This window comes from Castor canadensis, chromosome 5 (assembly GCF_047511655.1).
Source record: "Castor canadensis chromosome 5, mCasCan1.hap1v2, whole genome shotgun sequence".
Classification (NCBI taxonomy): domain Eukaryota; kingdom Metazoa; phylum Chordata; class Mammalia; order Rodentia; family Castoridae; genus Castor; species Castor canadensis.
This window is the reverse complement of record NC_133390.1, coordinates 713,994-731,684: the sequence shown is the minus strand read 5'-3', so window position 1 is coordinate 731,684 and position 17,691 is coordinate 713,994. Positions and strand designations below refer to the sequence as shown.

Genomic DNA, 17,691 nt, shown 5'->3' with positions numbered 1-17,691 from the left:
CTGAAATGTCTCAGAATTAAAAGGGACCAGGCAGCATGGAGGAGCACCTGGCTGCAGAGCTGGGCAAGACGCACAGGGCTAGGGGGCCAGGAGCACCTTATGGTAAGAAGAAAGGGAAAAACAAACAACCCAAAACCAAAACCTGAAAGAGAAGCGTGTCATGTGGGAGCCAACCTGAGCATCTAGTGTTCAAACAAAGCAGGTGAGGAGGGTTGGCTGGTGGCCCACAGCATGTAGCATATGCTGATAGGGGTAAGTGGGGAAGGGACCACCTCCCTGAGAAGAATCTCCAGTACTTTTTGCAGTTCCTCCTTCTTCAGGGCAAGTGCCCTCCACTGAGTATCGACCTGGTGATGTTATCCAAGGGACAGATTGGAAAGGAAGACACCAGGGGTGGTGGAGAGCACAACCCAGTGTTAGGCTAGCACCCAGCAATGGCTTATGTGTGCCCTGACACAGATGGCTGCTTTGGGCCCTCCCTTAGGCTTCTGTCTCTGCCCTCCAGGGTGACTCTGGGAGCTGTGGTGTTGCTGTTGGGCCCTCCCTCCTGGCCCTTCCAGATGACTTGCCACTCAGCCTCTGCCCTAAAACCCCAGCAGAGACCCCTCAGGATATCTGCCCTGCACCCACACCCCCCGCCTTGTCTCTGTGTGTCTCAGCAGCCTTAGTTCCAGGCCAGCTCTTTCTGCACATTGTGCATGGCTCCTGGGTGCCATATTCCTCAGTGTTCCTCCTTCCGCTGGGTCACTGCCTCTAAATCTTCTAGTAGGTACCCAGGCTTTGGCCCCTCCACTTCATCCCAGGAGCTTGGGCCCCATGCACACTTGCTTCCTGTCCTTCCCCACTGCAGCATTGTCCCCTTCTCTATTCCTGAATCATCATGTTCCCTCCTCTTCCTGCATGTCTGCTTGCAGCTACCACTCATCTTCTCCCATTGGCCACCAAGTGCTCCATGCCTGTTCTTGCCGTCACCTCTGGCTTACCTCCCACCAAACTGATTTGTCAGAGGCACCAAAGACCTGCCCAAACCAGACCCAAGGTCAGTGTCTAGTCTTCCCAAGCTCCTGCTGGGAAGAGCCCAGGCTCATGATGACCTGGGTCAACTTACTCTCCAAGCTTTTTATCTTTGAGCTTGAGAGCTGCTGTGCCACTGCCATCTACATCTACATCAGGAACATCTAAGTCTCTGCCAGAGCTTCTGCCCTGGTGGATACAGCCCACCAGGAGAGGAATGAGGGCTACGGGCTGAGCAGCTTGTCACTCTGTGAACAACAGAAGCTTCAAATTTGTGCATCTTTTTTTCTATTTGTTTTGTTTTTTGAGAGAGTCTCACTGTGTATCTCACTGGCCTCTAACTCACCATCCTCCTGCTGAGATTACAGGTGTCTGTCACCTCACCCTGTGTAACTTATGCATCTTTTGACCCAGAAATTATACTGCTATAAATACAGATTCTAGGGAGACAAGAGAGAGCAAAAAGAGATCTACCCAGAGATACCACCCCAGCCCATTCCCACTGCTGTAGCAAAATACCTGAGATTGGGTAATATATAAATGGCATAAACCTATTGCTCACTGTTCTTAGAAGTCCAAGATCAAGGCTTTGACAGATTCTGTCCATGTCTGTTATATGAGGGCCATCACTGCTTGTAATGTGGTGTCTAGAATGCTGCATCCTCTGGAGGGACAAACACTGTGTCCTCACATGGAAGAAGGGACACATGGCAATTGGGAAACCTCATTCCCCTGATCACTTTTGTATGGCATATTATAATGGGTTCATGAGAGTGGAACCCTCATGGCCTAGTCACCTTCTGACATCCCCACCTGTCAACACTGTCACAATGGGAACTGAGTTTCAACATATGAATTTGGGGAGGAAGCATACATCCAAATCTTAGTAATAATTTTTACAGCATTCCTTAATGTAAGAACTCACAATACCTGCATGTTCAATCATTGCACACTAGTGACAATCTCATGCATGTTATTCCATGCATAAAGTCATATGCATAGAAAGAAATACCATTATGTAAACCTCTTTATGTTAACATAGAGTATTTAGTATGTAATCGTAAGTGTGAAAAACAGGACAAACATGGGTTTGGTCCTATTTTCTTTAAAAAGATATAATGATCCTAACTGGGCAGAAGTCTTAAATGTGAAGACCTCCCTTCATGGCAAATTGGTCTTTCTGGGGAACAATTAATTAGAGGTTGTTTTTCTGTAATGGAGAACCAATGATTATGTTATTTATTCTGTGAGGCCACTGGACTCCACTTCCTCTCTCTGTGCCTTGGTGGGTTTCAGAAAGCCTTGAGTACCTCCTGTGACCACAGTGACCAGCTCCTTCAGCTTGTGCAGTGCACAGACCTGCACAGCCCAGAAGCTCCTGATGGCTTCAGACTCCTTACATGCATTTGGGTTTTGATCATTATCTCTTCTCACTTTTGTGTAAGGTGCTAGGACAAAGGTAACATACCAGCTCTAGGTACTGTGGAAGGGGGTTCTCTCCTGCCTAGAGGCAGAAGTGATAGGTGGCCAGTATGCATGCTGCCCTCCTCTCAGGTCTCAAGTGCCTGAGCCTTGAAGCCTTAGATTGGTCACTGCATTCCACCTGTACAGATCACCACCTACATCAGAACCATGCTCTAGGACATAGCGCGCTCATCCATTTCTGAGTTTATGTGTGGGCTTACTTCTAGGGACCCACTACAAGGAATTAAAAATGGGGAAAGAGAGAATTTTCCATCTGTGCCATTTCAGACACCTTGTCCTGGTAAGAAATAGCCTCCACATGCAGTTCTAAGAAAACTCTCAAGTACCTCTTCAGCCAAGCCCAGGACAGCCCAGTGGTTGAGGGGTAGGAGACCTGCCTCTTGCCGAAGCTGTGCACAGTCACAGTTGTCAGCAGCAATGACAGCCTGAGTCCAAAGAGCTGCACTGTGGATTAATGCTGGCCGAGGCCCCCACTGTAGGCTGAGCTGCTGCACACATGTCCCACAGGCATCCTGGCTCATTCAGCCCTTTTGGGGGCAGGAGCCATTGTAATGACATCCACGAGTGCTGGGTGCCCCTCCAAGGGCATGAGGGGAGCTGGGAGAAAAGTAGGTCACATGTGCCTGGACCATGTCACGCGGCTCCCACCCTAGGCCAATGGGATGGGTGGCCTCCTTCCGTCGAGAACAAAACATCACTCTAATTTTTCTCCTTTAGCATTTCATCTTCTTTAAACGGTGAGAGTGGCCATCTGTCTGGTACCCACATCCAACCCGATCCTCCCGACCCCACGGGGCTGCTTTATTCTGAGGTAAGGGGATTCTGCCGGCCGGGTGAGCAGTCAGCGGAATAAGACAACTGGCCCAAACTGACAATGTGGAAAGTAGACCCCGGGTGCGAGCTCGGAGACCCAGACGGTGGGACAGGGCAGGTAGAGTTCGCTTGTGTGGGGACTGTTGGGAGAATATACTGAGGAACTGTTGTAGTGGTGCACAGAACTCTGCTCAACAATGAAAGAGCGGAGTTGGGCTACTGGTGTTCATGTTAGGTCCTGCATTTTAATAATATGGTTCCTGTTGAAAGACCGATGTAGTTATGATGCTCTTTACTGTTACAGTGACATTCTTTGTAGAATCCTATGCATGTTTGTTAGTTGGAGATATTGGATATGAGTAGGAATACAATCCCCACCCTTGGATATGCCAGTTTCCCTTAGGAATCTGGACCTGGTGCCATCTGGCTCAACAAGCGCCTTTGGTCCTGCCTTTGCTGGAGATCATGAACTCCAAAGTGAGTGGGTGATCTGTTCACTTCCATGGGCAGGAATACTGTGAAACCCAAATACCAGAATAAGTCCATACACACAGATTATTAATAAATGGAAAACATGTGCTCTTGGAACTTGATTGAGATTGAGAAGGAAGTAGTTCTCTTAGGTATGGAAGGCTGTTGAACGTGATTCCCGTGTGATAAGCATATGTGGAATGTATAATAGTTTTTAAATGCTTGTAAAACTAATGTGAGTTTTGCAGCTTATAAATAACAACAAAATTTCACATTTTTGCCTGTCCTATAAATGCTCTTAAGTGTTTGTTATTTCAGGACCGTTCTGATGACCATGTTTTTCAAGTGAAGGGCAGGATGTACACATTTGCAGTTTCTAGCCCTGGTTGCTACACTCAGGCGATACGCTTCTGTTGTGTTTGCTAGGGAAATGCTTCCAGATAGTTTGCCAGAACCAGAGTTGTAATGGTATTTGACCTGAGTCTGTCCCATCAGGGAACAGTTTTTTGCCTTTCAGAGATAAAATACCTCAAATCTGTGTTCTCCAGGGACAAGGGTGTATGGCCAGCATCATAAAAATAAGCACGAGCACTTTAGATCCTAAAAGTTTTATATCTCAATGTGTGGAATAGAATAGCCCTAGTCTATCTATGCCCTTGGGGATAGCTTCCTAAAGCAAGGCCTGGGAGAACTTTGCACTCTGCCAGTGCAATCTCCAAGTGAGTCCCACAGAATGCTCTGAAGAATGTTTTCTTAGCCATTTTCCAATCTCGAGGAAAGGGAATTTTTATACCGTTTGCATGAGAGTACTTCTCATATGTGTGGTTGTAAATATCTCTGGCTTCTAGAGAAAGCCCCATGCAAGGCAGCAGGGATGTGGCTGAGGTTCCTTGAAAAGAGACCCCTAATACTGGCTGGAACACCTGCATGTGTGTCCTGCCCTGCCCCTCCCTGAGTTCCTCATAGGCAAGCAGAGTCCTCAGACACCAGAACACCCTTCTCGTGCACATCGTCCTCATTGCCCTGGACCAAGACTCATTTGGAAGCTGAAGGGCCACAGGTGGATTTGAGCGTACGGTGTCGTGGACCACACTCCATGCATGGGAAGTACATGTTCCAAGAGTCTACAGGGCTCTGTTCAGAAAGGCAAGGAGCCTCAGTAAAGCATTATGCCACCATGCAAGGAGGCATGGGGAAGATTTGGGGTTAGCCCCATAGCTGAAACCTTCTCGTGAGACATCTGTACTCCAATAGAGATGGCTTCAGAAGCCAGGAGCACTCAGAGGATCTATAGGCCCAGGTGCTAGGATTGGAGTCAGTAAGTCCCCAAAAGTGGGCAGGGCCATCCATGATAGAAGAAGTGGGCACCAGACATTCCAGGTCAGTCAGAAGAGCTGCAGGTTTTCATTCTCTGCATCTTGGCTGCTATGTTCATGAAATATCATGAGTTTCTGGTTGCCCAGGTGTGATCCCTAGACTACCACCATCCCATGAGGGCTCTCTGGAGATGCAGATTCTCAGCTTCCTTCCCCACCTCCCCCCATCCCAACTGCCTGAGTCAGAAACTCTGGACTTTGGCAACTATCTAGGCTAAGACAAGCCTCTCAAGTGGGCACTGGGAGCAGGAGAATGGGGTGTGCTGTCTAGTGGTCTGCCAGATCTGATGTAAGCAGACGGGCCTGGAAGGTACTCCAGGCTCAGTCAGATTACTTCATTTGGGAGCAGCCGGGGCCTCCTGTAGGAAAGAACCTACCTGTGCCTCTGCTAACTTCACATGGTTGGGGAGATCAGAAAGAAGGACCCAGATAAAGTGATCCCACTCACTGGGGCTCAGGAGCCCAAGGCCAGTACAGGAGAAAGGAACACATGGCAGAGGCCACAACACCCCATGACTTGGGCATCCACAGGGAGAAGTTTGTGAGGGCTACCCAGTGAGGCAGTAAGAAGAGGCAAAGGGACTGCGATAGCCACGTTGCGTGTCCAGCCAGAAACCAGGGCCAAAAGGTTTCAGGGAGGAGAAGACCTGCTTGGTGGGGTCAAACAGGGGCTCGGGAACAAGTCCTGGAGAGGCTGAGGCTGCACAGGGCAGCCCCCAATGCATGCTCTGCCTTCCTGCCTATCTTATAGATGTGAAGACAGGCCGACTCCCTTGTCCACATGCACCCCTCCCTGTCCTCTCATCCTCTCTTCCCTGCTGTTCCCCCAGACATGCACTACCACACTAAACCACCACCAAAGAGAGTAAATCAAACATTTAGATAGGAATAGAGGGGAGACAGATGGGAGGCTGGTTTTGCTTTGTTTTGTTGTAGCCAAAATGACTTTTAAATCACTAGGAATGTATAAACCAGTAAATAAGTAGTGTTGAGTCAGATATCTGTTCCAAAAACACTAAATTTAGAATTTTACCTCACACTGATGCAAATGTACTTGTGATGGAGTAATGCACTAAAGGTACAGAAATCATGTTGATTTTTTAAAAGTCTTTTTTTGAGGAGGGCAGCCTAGGCCACACATACTCCAGAAGAGTGCAGATGAATAGGCAGGAGCAGGCACCAGCCCATCTCATGGGGGCTGCACCACCCCAGAAAGTAGCAGCAGCATCACAGCACGCCATGGAATCAGCACAAAACTAGCTACCAGACAAATGCACAGTTCTTAAGAAATGCTGAATACAAATGAACTAACAGATGTCCAAGATGCAGTGATCAGGCCAAGAAGAATCGGAGTCGTGTGTGTGGCATCTCCTCAGGAGTTAGATGCCCATGGCTGGGTGGGGTGCAAATGTCTGCCAGTGTTTTAAATGTAAACACCTTTTGGACCCACAGTTTTTCCTCCAAACCAAACCTTTCCTCTTACCAAACCCTCTTAAATGCACAGAGATCTGTGTCTAAAAGTATTTGTGACATTATGGTTTATATGAGAGAAAAAAGGGAGGCCCTCCATGTCCACAGTCAGGATGCATGAAACTTCAATGAAGGCAGCAAGTTCCACTAGGATCCCAGGGTACAGCTGTTTTGTTCCCCTGCCCCAAACTGGAAGTGGATGATGCATCAGTAGGAGAAGGGGCCAAACAATTGTGATGCTGTTCACACATGAAGTTCTACTCTGCAGTAAGATATGATAATGACTAGGACCCAAGTCTGTCACATAGAGCAGCATGGATGAATCTCAGTAACAGGTACTTTAATCAAGGAGGATAGGCACAGAGGAGGCAGAGGGAACACTGATGTCAGGCAGCGACCAGTGCTGGATGAGAGCTGGCAGTGGCCAGAAGTGTGGCTTTGGGCATGGAATGAGTGGTGCACAGAAAGTGCTGGGTGATACTTAAGTGTGTACTTCACATTTTATGGCCTCTAGCTTGTAGCCATGCTCTAAAATCAAGTAACAGAACATGCAAGTCAGGGCTAGGGCGCAGCCAGCAGCTCTTCTACTGTGCAGCATGTGGCTCCAGGGTCCCCTCCCATGTCACCGTATTCTCAGAGCCCCTGGTGTCTGCCCCTGGGTGGGCTCTGTCTTGCTGAATCTAGTCAGAACAGTTTTGCTGACATTGTACTACCTCTTTATTTTGTTCTGTTGATTGGTGTCAGAGAGGACTCTGCTGCTCTGACAGTCAAATCTTGAAAAGCCACTGGTCTAGGTGACTTTGAAAGGTGCGCTTGACTTTCTGTGGTGGGTGCTGCTGGCCTAAGCTCAGGAACAGAGTCGGGGCGGGGCGCAGCACTGGATGCACAGCTGGATTTAGCCAGGTGCCTTGTGTTCTAAACTCCCTGCCTCTGACAGGGCCTTTCTTCTAGCCGAGCCCTGGGTCTGCTCCTGACCCAGCTTCCAGAACCATTAGCCTTATTTCCAGCAAATAGCCCCTAGTCACCAAAGACCCCATTCCCTGGCTCTGTGGAGAAACAGGGGAGGCCCCACAACTGAGCCTAAGAATGGGTAATGACTTCCTGCCTCACTTGTACTGACAGGGAGCCTGTGGGATCTCCTTCAGAACATGGCCACCTACATCCTTGCTTGACAAAGCTTGCACAACTCTGTTCTTCCTGACAGAATTCAGGAGCATCAGTACATACACTGAGATTAAAAAAGCAAACCAAACCCATGCAAAATACATGAGCCATCAAGGTTTGGGGGATTAGCAGAGCATCAGCGGATTGAAGTCACAGCACCTTGCTGGGCAGCTGCTTTCCTGGGAATTAAATCTAATCCAGCAGAGGAACGAGAGAGCTCAGTGCAGTCACGAGGCATGAGGCCTGGTGTCCTGCCACCCTCCCCCAGTCTCCTGCTGAGGCTGCCCAGTCTGGATACCACCAGGGTTCCTCAGGTGCCCTGGGATCATCTGGTGGGTGAGAAAATCTCAGCACAGTGTGTGGCATGGAAGAGGCACTGTCACCACCACTGCTCCCCACAAAACCTACCTGCCTTTACCCTCCTCAGTCACTCTTGACATGCATACTGGTACAGGTGGCGCCTCCAGGACACTGTCCTGTGTGCACACACATGTGTGGGTCCTTGGTGGCCAGGAGACCTGGGTGAGGGGACTTCAGCCTGGAGAGGTTTCCTGGCCACCCTCCACACCTTACCCGACATGGCCTCCCACTCATGTCACCACACAAAAGTCTTTGTGCATCTTTGGGGCCCCTGAGCAGCTGAGCTCTGTGGTGCTGATCCTCACTGGTGTTCAGCAAAGACACTCCCAGAGCAATGTAGCCAGGTCAACTGTTAGCTCGCTGCAGTGGTAGCATTTCAGTCTGATTTTTCAAAGCTTTTTTTAGTTTATCTACCTTGCTTCTTTTTTTGTATGAATTTATTTTTGTTTACTTTTTAGTTCTCTGGTACTTATTTTGCATATATTATTTTACTACTTTAGTCATTTTTTTTCTTTGTATCGCTATTTTTTTGTTGTTGTTGGTACTAGGGCTTGAACTCAAGGCTTTGCATTTGCTAGGCAGGTGCTCTACTGCTTGAGTTATACCTCCATCCATCACCTTGATTTTTATTCCTTTTATGTATTACTCACATTTGTTTTCATTTCAATTTTTTATCTTGTTTTTTATTTCTATTATCTTCTTTCATTTGGAAAGATTCTTAATGGGTTTAGTTACTTTAGCTTATATCCTTGTGAAAAGTCTATTTTATTGTATTTAATCTTAAGCACATTGTCATTTGTAGTGCTATAATGAGATGTCATTAAGGTATGAAGACACTGAAAGAAATGACCTCTGAGTATATTTTAGCTTGTTCCACTGTCAAGGCTGATCATGATGTATGATTTTGCCTATGTTGATAAATGAGTCTTTTAAAATCATTAATCCTTGCAGCCCAGGGGACATGCCAGCCCACACATACCCTCCCAGGGAAGCTGGGAACTATGCTCCCCTACTGCCTCACCATGGCTCTTCCATGGAGGCCCTTGTGACCTCAAGCCCCACTGTCCATGCCACCTGCAGCCTCTCAAGAACCAGTCCAGCTAGGAGTGGCTGTGGCTGACTGGAGCCCTGGGTCTGCAGTGCTGAGTTCCTTCCTGCACATAGCACAGCTGACAGGGAGCCTGAGCCAGGCTGCCTAGGACTGCAAGGAGTGTCTGCCCTACCCACCACCTACCATGTGACCATGGCCCAGGCACTTACTGCATCTGTTCTCATCCCTGTCCATAGGCTGTTCAGGCAGCAGTCAGCAGTGTCCTCCTGCTTCTCACACCATACCCATCATGCTGTAGGTCAAACTAACTGTGAGCCTTCTAGAGGCAGAGAAGTCTTCCCACTTAAAAAGTACCATGGGCACCTGAAGCACCTCCCACTGTATCTACCAGGTTCTCACACCCCCTGAAGAAATCTACCAAGAAGTGGGGAGTCTCAGAAGGCTGCACAGCATACCAGCTCCCTGGAGAGGTAGCTGCCCTGTCCCTGGGCCTTGTGAGGCTCACCTGCACACAGAGGCCACTTGCCTGGGAAGATCCTCTTCTTGGTGGGGCCAAATAGCCAGTAGCCCTGCAGGGGACCACTGAGCAGAATGGCTACTCCTCAGTCCCAGCTGGCCATGGCACAGTGTTGCAGGGACCTGAACCACTGAAAGGAGACAAAGCCTTTCCTTTCCACCACTGGCCCAACTTCCTCGCTGACAGCAGTTTCCCTACTCAATGGGAAGTAGCATCCCAGGTCAGGCTTCCCCCCTTCTGCCCAGGATTCAGCAGAAGGAAGGTTTTCCTTCCCTGTGTTTCTTTGGCAACTGTTTCTTTCTTTTTTAAATTTTTGTTTATATTTTAGTAGTGCTGGGGTTCCCAGGTAGATGCTCTGTCACTTGAGCCATACCTCCAGCCCATTTTTCTTTAGTTATTTTTCAGACAAGTTGTCATACTTTTTGCCTGGGGCTGGCTTCAGATCACAGTCCTCCTACCTTTGTCTCCTGCATAGCTGAGATTACAAGTATGAACTACCTCACTCAACTTGTTGGTTGAGATAGGTTCTTGCTGATTTTTTGCTGGGGCTGTCCTTGAACCTTGATCCACCTGATCTCTGCCTTCTGAATAGCTGGGATTACAGATGTGAGCCTTCTGTGCCCAGCTGTGGTGACCTTCTTAAGCAACTCTGGGAAGGATAGCCATGCCTTCTGCTACAGGGACAATGTTCCTATTGGAACCTAGAGGGAACTGGAGGCTGTCTTGGAGCAGAGCCCTCAGGACACCCTGGAGCAGGAAGTTAGGTTTCCTATTTTGAGCCACCATGTTAATAAGGGAATGATACATGCCAAAGGGTCAAGAAGAACATTTTTCCCCAGCAGGTATGAGACTGCTGGCTCAGCTGCCTCTGATGTGCTCATCACAGGACTTGGCATATCCCATGCATCTCAAATGAGGCAAAGAGGGTGTAGGCATGGGGCAGGGTCACTCCTTGAGGGCAGCTTCTGTGGCCTAGTAAAGTGTCCACACAGACCAGGTGGGCCTTGCCCACAGCCCTTTGTGACATAACTGATTAGTTTTCTTTTTTTTTTTTTCCTTAAAAATTTCACATCCTGTTCAACTAGTCTTAGCCTCCTTGCTCTTCAGGCTAACAAGCAGCACCCTGTCCTTTGTTAGTTTTCTCTAAAAGTCTCCCCTGATTCCACATTTTTCTTTGCCTCAGTTGCCACCTGCATCCCTTTGTTTCAATAAGAGCTGAAATTTGGAACTCTGTGTTCTATACCCCCTCCCAGTAAATAACAAGGACTCCAACTTGACATCAAGCACGTAGGGATTGCTTTTGTCTTAGTATGTCATCTTTACCTGCCTAAGGTGCTTCCTTCTGTTTCATGTAGCCTGATTTGGTCAGTGACGCTGTGAGTTGTACTCGGTGCTTTTCCAGCATCTACAAAGGAGCTTCATGTGGTGGTGCCCATTTCCTGTCTGGTAACTCTGGCACTTCCCTGGGGGGCTGTGGCGAGGACTGTGCCTGAACACAGTGGACGATGTCCTTCCATGTTAAGCACTGCTTATTGATGTTTGCATGGTTACCAGGTTCCTCCTTTAAGGTATTGATTATATGGTAGAATTCCTGATCCTACACTACCCATCCACCCTGAGAACAAACTCCATAAAGGTATTGTGTAGCATTAGTTTCCACATGTATTGCTGGTTCTACTTGTTAACATTGGATTTAGAATATTAGAATACCTGTCTAATCAGAAGCCAGAATTGCTGGGTCTTGGCAAATGTATATAGTCTACTTCATTGTTGGAACTGAGCAAGCAGTCTCATTGCCTGCTTTCCCCAGCTAATACGCCAGCTGAAATGCAGGCCAGTCGTAAGTGAGCGGCCCAGTTGCACCACTGTTCTCCAGGGCTTCCTGTTACGTTTTTGTAGCACGTATCCTGGTGGGCACGTGAGGACACACGCTGTGACCTGAGTTTGCTTTTCTTTTTGACTAAGAGGTTTACTGCCTTGTGATACACAGACATCACTGTACATTTGCTGGGGTGTTGGTGCCAGGACTCTGTACAGGTACCAACATCTGTGGATGCTCAAGTCCCTTATAGGAACCTTCCCATGTACTTTAAACCATCTCTAAATGAATTATAATACCTAATATAATATGAATGCTTTATACGTAGTTGATATACTATGTTATTTATGGAATGACAAGAAAACAAAAGCTGTGTACGTGTTCAATATAGATGCAGTTCTCTTTTTTCCAAATACTTTTAACACATGATGGGTTGAACTGAAACCCACAGATACAGAGGGCCAAGTATAGCCATATGGATAGCCCCTTCTGGGATGTGCTGTTCAAGGCTCTGGCCTCTTTTCCATGAGCTGCATAGAAATATTCCCTGGATAAGAGCCCCTTGTGATTAAATGAATTGCAGATAATCTTCTGCCCTGTGGGCTGCTTTTCTCTTAGTTGCCATGTCTGTTGATGCAGAAAATTTTCATTCTGATGTGGTTCGTCATTGCAGCCTTTTTCTGAGCAGTTAGTTCCATCTTATGCCTAAGGAATCTCCTTCTCCCCACTTGTAGAGGGTGTCCTATGCTGTCTTAAAGGCTGCACTGTGCACGGTCCCTGTGTGGATCCACCTGGAATGGAGCAGAGTGTGGATCCATAGGAAGTGTTCTCTCAGCCTCATTTTCCTCTTGCCTGTTTAGTGACTTAGCAGCATTTCCTGGAAGGACCATCCCCTGCTTTGCCATGTCTGTGAGCACTGGTTTCTAACTATCTGAATTCCATGGTCTGCTCATCTCTTCTCACACCTCCAGCACAGGGACTAACTCACCACAGCTTTGTATGTGTGGCTCTCTCACTTTGTTCTTTTCCACAGGCTGTTCTTGGCCTGATGAATTTTTCATATACATTTAAAATAAGGTTATCTGTGGGAGTGGGTCTCTAGGTCAGTTTGGAGGAATCAATGACTAAAGTTTTGAGTGTTTAAGTAAAGGAGTGATGTATATCTCCCTACTCTCAGGGCTTCTGTAATTCCTCTCAATAATACTTTCTAATTTTTTGCGTAGAGGTTTTACATATCTTTTTTTTTAGATTTATCCCAACTCTGAATTTTTTTTAATGTTCTTATAAATGGTACCTTCTTTTAAATTTTATTTTCTAACACTTGCTGGTATAGAAATGCCCAGTCACTATGCCTACTATATCCTCTAGGCTGTTGTTCCTTTTCCTGGCTTCTCACCACATCCATAGTAGAAGAGGCGCCCTCAGGGTCCAGAAATCTGAGAAGCACAGAGTCCCAATGGGGTGTGCAGGTTCCAAAACAAGAAGTTGTAGGAAAGCTACAGGTGAACTTAGGGAGCACCTGGACCTCCGAGGCTGAGGAAGCTGTGCTGTTCCCAAAACAGCCCATCATAAGTAAGTCACCAACTCAGCACTTTCCTTTCTGAGAGGAAGCCAGTCAGCCCCTGAGCTAGTTCAGGGATATCTCAGCAGCCCCTGCCCGTCTAGGGTCCAGGAGATCTGGGCGTCTCTGCTTGGCTGGCCTTTCTGCACTGAATGCCCTGGCTCATTCCAGTACCTTCCACCGTCATCTGCCACACATCAGGTCACTATTTCAGATTGCAGCACCATTGTGTCTACACCATCACTGTAGAGTGAGCCACAGGCTCAGCAAGCACAGGGCTCTTTGCCATTGGCAGTGGGTGGGCTCCCTGTGCTTCCACCATTGCTCTCTAACTGTTCTTGGCCCAGCATGCCCAGTCCTGCCCCACCCCAATGGTCTCAAGACATCTGTCAGTATCGGACAGGTATGACAAGAGCAATGGGGTTCCTGGCTGCTCTCCCAGACCCGTCTAATGCTGGGAAGGGCTGTCTCATCCCAGCCTCTCCTTCATTTTCAGGGACCATGTGTCCAAAGGAAATTCTCTTTTCTTCCTTCCAAGAGTTGGACTTTCATCTTTTGCTTCTGGATCTTTGTCTTGTGTGGAGCACATGTCTGAGGGACTAGGTGAGATCTAATGTTGATCTTCAATTGTGCACTTCAGTTTGATTGCCATATCACACTGTGAGCCTCTAGGTTGATGGCCATGCCCGCCTACTCTGTAAGCCTGGTGCCTGGCTAGAACTGTGGAAAGATGAGTGGTGTAATGGATATCCGAACGACCCTTTCTTGTGAGCCATTGGAAGGCTGCTGTGGCTGGCTTCCCATTGTGACCAGAGGGTCTATGGGAGACAGAGCCTATATAGAAGCTGCGGCATGTTGGCACAGGGCACAGGCAGCAGGCAGGGCTTCTCCATGACCTGGGTAGTAGGCACACAGCTCTGACTTGAGTGGTGTCAGAGCCAGTACTAAACTCAACTCTCAGAGAGGCCTGCCCTATCACCACATTAAAGAGGTTACAAATCTTGAACTAGGCATTTTTAAAATTAGGACACTTATAAGAGGCATGTGCTGACATGGGTTGCTTGCTGGACCCTGGCTAGTTTTCCCCAAAGATAGAACTGAGAAATATTGGTGTCTTTGGGGGAAGCCTGCCACATCTCCAGAAAGAATGCTCTACAGGTTCCAGATGAGACCAATGCATGGCGTCCAGAGCAGGAGGGAAGTGGTGAAATTGCTGGTCCCTGCCCTGTCACTTTTTGTCTTGACCCTTGAGTGACAAGGGAGCAGGCTGTTTAGAATGCTCACTGAAGTCTGGGTTGTATAAGCCCTGAATGTCTTTCTAATGCTAACTGTGACTGGCAAGAGCATTAAATTGCAGAAATCTCCCCCAACCTGGATGGCCTCAAGGACATAGATGCATTGTGCATCTCTCAAGGAGAATGAAGCAGCTAATCAGCTCTGTCGGTTTCGTTGCTATGGCCTCATGCAGCCTGATGTGGGCACTGAGCTGTTAAACACAATAAATCAAGTCTGTGCTCACTCCTCCCCACCTCGCACCCCTTCCAGACAGCTGAGGCCCAGGGTACAGCCCTGGACAGAGCACCATTAATGGGGGCAGGACAGAGCCTCTGGCCTTGACAGGCACTCACTGCAGCTGCATAGCCACAGACAGCGTTGCTGGCAGCACTCTGCACGCTTCTCTGGGCAAGAGCTCTCCTGCTGAGAGACTTAGGGAAGCTGCATGTGCATCAGGAGTGATTGTTGCTGCAGGTTCAAGACACCTGTGAACTGTGTCTGCTTTAACCCACGTGCACTCACCTTCCCCAGAAAAAGTCTGACCCTCTCCTGCCAGTCTGAACCATACATCACTCACTCTCATTGTTGACCAGCATGGAAATAACGCATCACTTGCCTGCATGGAGGCCAGGAGCCTGGCCTGGAGTTGGCCTCATGGTTCAGTTCTGCAGCACTTCATTGTTTCCATGCGCTGTGTGCACTGGGCTACAGCTGCTGTTCAGTGGTGTGGCAGCTCTTGTTTATGACATTTGCTTTACCAGCATCTGTCTATTTAAATATTCCTTTTAAGAGAATGGCAAATTTTTTTTTCAAAGTTTTACTGCAGTGATGCTGGTTATGAACAGATTTTGCCAATTAAGATAAAAGCTAAGTGAGGGTTTGGTTCTGGACAAAATGGAGTACACACCACCTTTTCCCCCAGCTGACTGCCACTGGGCCTTCTGGACAGAATGTATGGAGCAGCTACCAAAGACTCTGAAGTCAGTGGCAGCAGACAGACCACGAAGGGAACCAGAAATCAACCATGTTAGCCTGGATGCTGAAGCAGCCCCCCAACATAATGCACACTGAAGCTCTCCAAGAGCAGTGTGGCATTTCTGTCCAAGAAACAGGGAGGGAGCCCCAACAGGATGGAGTGGGGAGATACTGCTGTTTGCCTGGCTCTCTGTTATTTCCATTCTCCCTGTTCCCAGCCTGTAGGCCCTGGGTGAGAGACTGAAGGCTGTGGTGTGCAGAGAGAGGGGAATCTTTCTCTCTAGCACAAGGACAAGGCCCAAGGGCACAGGGCTGCTCCTGTCACTTCTTTCTATCTCTGCCATCTCACCACCAGCCCTGGAGGCAGATGCAGCGGCAGGAAGGTTAAGGCCCTGGCTTTCTGCCAAAAGGACAGGAAGGGGCATCCTGTAAGCTAGAAGGTATTAGGGACCTCACAGAGGCAGAAAATCGCCCCATAATGTGTGTGTGACTCCCGGGCATGGAGCATGGATCTGACCGTGAACAGCACAGCAAAGCCTTTGGCAAAGAGACTGCAGAGTGACGATGCACAAGGAGAGAGGGAATATGACTGCAAAATTCTCAGTGCAAAGCACTGACATTGGAAGCGCAAGCCCGTGGGAGGCAGTGAGACTGACTGACTTGAACTTCTGTAGAAGATTGAGTCAACATTTAGAATCTATGACAATGCTCAGAATGTCCAAGGGACAGTCCAGTGTCCACACTCACAATGAAGAACATGGGAGAGATGATTGGTGGACACCAGCCTGGATGGCCCCCGTGACAGGGTGACCACGGACTTCAAAGCAGCCACTATGATTGTGGCCTGGGAACCGGGAAGTCCAGCAGAAAATACAAAATGTGAAAAGAATAGAATGGAGATTTTAGAACCTAAACATCTAATAACTAAAATAAAGACTACTGTGTGGACTCAGTAGCAGAATGGAGGTGACAGGGCCAGTCCATGACATGAAGACAGATCAAGATGAGTAACCTAAGTTGATAGGTAGAAAACAGGGGAAAAGCTGAGTAGGCCTTAGACCTGTGAGGCAGTACAAACAACCCAATGCACACTTTCTGTGTATGTAGGCTAGTCATAAGGTGGACCATATTCTGTGTAATATGGTGTTATTTTTTAAAAAGCCTACCAAATTTAAGTAATTTAAATCATACTTTTTGGCCAGAGTAGAGTTAAACTGTACATCAAAAAGCAAACTAGAAAATTTTGAAATACTTAAAAATCAAAACACAAGCTGAAACCAGAGTTTTGGACCCAAGGCCCAAACTCCTGAGATTCCATATGCCAGGTACAGCCACAATCCCTAAATACCAAATAAAGAAGCGTGGTGAAGACAGAGAAAGGAAGTATTACAGGGCTCAGGACATACTGTGGGAACAGGCAGAGGAAGCACTCAGCTCATCTTCAGCCATCTTCAGAGTACAGACATGAGCTGTAGGTTTAGGTAGACAAAAGAACTGGGGGCAGGGGACAAAGGTATGCTTAGTAGAACAGTCACAGGTGTGTTCTGGTTAACCATTATCTCAGTTCAAGGTTCTGGAGTTGTTGTATGTATTTATTGTCAACTGGCAGGTGGTCCATCCTAAGAAAAGTTTATTGTTGTGGGAAGTTTAGGTCCCTTGTCATGAAGATGTTATCAGTTCTGTCTTTCCTGGAATCCAAGGTGATTGCAAAGTGACTGAAGAGAGAATGGCTTAGAGCAAAGACAGATACAAAATGGAGGACAGATGCCAGGCTTTTCTCCTGTCTTTAGTTAATTTGTAGGCCCAAGAAAGGAGTCAGTGCTTTTCAACAAAAGCAGTTTGAGCACCTATTACAGAGATACTATATAATGCACTGATCAAAGAGGGATCAAAGGAAATTTGAAGAGATTTTGAACTAAGAAAAATGGGAGAAAATGAAACTAAAATTTATAGGATGCAAATAAATCAGGGCTCCTACAGAAAGTCACAGCATAAAATGTTCCATTAAAAAAGGAGAAGTCAGTCACCTTCCACTGGGGAAGCTTAAACCAAAGAAAGCAGAAGGAAGGAAATGATAAAATGGGGCCAGAAACCAATGAAGTCAGAAACAGAACAAGCCTTTCAAATTGCAGTAATTCATACAAAAGCAAGACAGAAACAATCATGAATTTCAAGTGTCGGGTCTCTGTGGCTTGCTTTTGTTTTAGGTGTAGGGTCTGACTCCATTTTCATGGTACTTTTTCCTTACCCTTCGTCGGTGTTAAGAAGACCCATTGCCTTTACAGGTACTTCCTCTGCACTGTTACAGAAACGGGCAGCTTGCACATCAGGCTGAGCCTT

At 47.6% G+C, this 17,691-nt stretch overlaps 1 protein-coding gene across 9 annotated transcripts in view; it reads left to right on the top strand.

The window, feature by feature from the left end:
• Pcbp3 (poly(rC) binding protein 3) overlaps positions 1 to 17,691 on the top strand; it is a 243,203-nt gene that overhangs the window by 179,494 nt on the left and 46,018 nt on the right. The window contains exon 4 of one of the 9 annotated variants that reach the window (XM_074072469.1): positions 3,217 to 3,310. The exons of the other annotated variants lie outside the window; for them this stretch is intronic. The gene's annotated coding sequence lies outside the window, so the exon portion shown is untranslated. The remainder of the gene's footprint in view (positions 1 to 3,216; positions 3,311 to 17,691) is intronic. 9 annotated transcript variants of the gene reach the window in all.